Raw genomic sequence first — 1,656 nt, 5'->3', positions numbered from 1 at the left:
AGAATGAAGAATGAAGGCAAAATGGAATGCATTTTTCTTATTTTTAATTGCTCTAAAACCTAACTATTTAAAGCAAAAATTGTAACTCTGTTTATCCTATTAATAAAAGTAAAATGCATGATAACGGTGGTACAAGGTATGGGAGAATTTGGGAACATGCTGTTAAATTGTGTATGAAGTGGTATAATATTATTCAAAGATAGACTCATTAACCATAAAAACAAATGTTAAAGGGGCATCTGGGTGGTTCAGTCGGTTAAGTGGCTGACTCTTGATTTTGGCTCAGGTCATGATCTCAGGGTTATGAGATCGAGCTCTACACTGGGTTCTGTACTGGGCATGGAGTCTGTTTAAGATTCTCTCTCCCCCTTTCCCTTTGCCCCTCCCCCTCCTCTAAAAAAAAAAAAAACTAAAAAAAAGTTAAACGTTAAAGAGGAGGTATCCGTCCTCTGTGGAGAAGACACTGATGCCAGCTCCTGGCTCACCACTGATCCATCTTGCTGAGGAACAGGTTGGTCAAGAAATCATGCTGCAGTCACAGGGCAGTCATGGTTTTAAGGACACTGGAAAGACCTGTGGAACCAGAGGTGGTGGGTCACTGAGTTAGAATCACCATAACCATTAGTGATGTAAAATTCCTGGAGAAGGTGTGTACTGACCTGACCAGAAGTGCAAAGAAAGGACTGGTTCGGATGCCTACCAAGGACTGAGAATCACTGTAAGAAAAACTTGTGGCAAAGCATCTAAGACATGGCAGCATTTCCAGATGAAAATCATTGACTCGCACAATCCTTCCAAAACTGTTAAGCGCATTACTTCTGTAGGCATTGAGTCAGGAGTAGAGATGGAAGTCATTACTGCAGATGCTTAAACCAACTATTTTCATAAGTTAATTATCCATAATTTAAAAAGACGTATAAATAAGTAAGAGATAAAATGGAATAATAAAAACGCCTAATAATTAAAAGAAGGCAGAAAGAAAAAATAGAGCAAATGGAAAACAGCTAGCAAGATAGTAGATTTTAATGCAACCATAACAATAACACTTTAAATATATTGGTTAAAAGGCAAGGATTGTTAACTTGGATACAGAAACAAGACTCCGTTATATGTTGCCTATAGGAGACTCACTTTAAATATAGACATAGATAGGTTAAAAGTAAAAGCATATACCATACACAGTGTCACCCGTCTCTTCCACAAAAACACCAAAGCTGGAGTAGCTGTATTAAATTCAGTCAAAGCAGACTTCAGAACAAGAAATATTAACAGACAAAAAGTAGAACATTACATAATGATAAAGGGGTAAGTTCTCCAGGTGCACCTAACAGTCCTAAAGGTGTACCTACCTAATAGCAGCGCTTCCCAATACGTGAGGCAAAAACTGATGAATCTGAGAGGACAAATAGACACATCCACAATCATCATTGGTGACTCCAGCACTCTTTTATACTTATGGATAGAAAAATAGTAAAAAACAAAACAAAACAAAACAAAAAACAAAACAAAACCCAGTAAGGATATAAATGATCTGAACAACACTATCAATCACCTTGACCTAGTTGACATTTATCACTTCACCAAAGAATTTCAGAGTATACGTTCTTGTTATGTGCACATGGAACATTCACCAACATAGACCATATTCTATGCCAC

At 37.3% G+C, this 1,656-nt stretch overlaps 1 pseudogene; it reads left to right on the top strand.

Annotated features, from left to right (window-relative positions):
- Positions 1–548: 548 nt before the first annotated feature.
- Positions 549–871, top strand: LOC148109473 (small ribosomal subunit protein uS10 pseudogene; annotated as a pseudogene).
- The last annotated feature ends 785 nt before the right edge of the window (positions 872–1,656 follow it).

Source organism: Ursus americanus, chromosome 9 (genome assembly GCF_024610735.1).
Source record: "Ursus americanus isolate L20-20 chromosome 9, mUrsAme1.1.p, whole genome shotgun sequence".
NCBI classification, from domain to species: domain Eukaryota; kingdom Metazoa; phylum Chordata; class Mammalia; order Carnivora; family Ursidae; genus Ursus; species Ursus americanus.
Note: the sequence above shows the minus strand (reverse complement) of the source record. Positions and strands in the feature narration are given on the sequence as shown.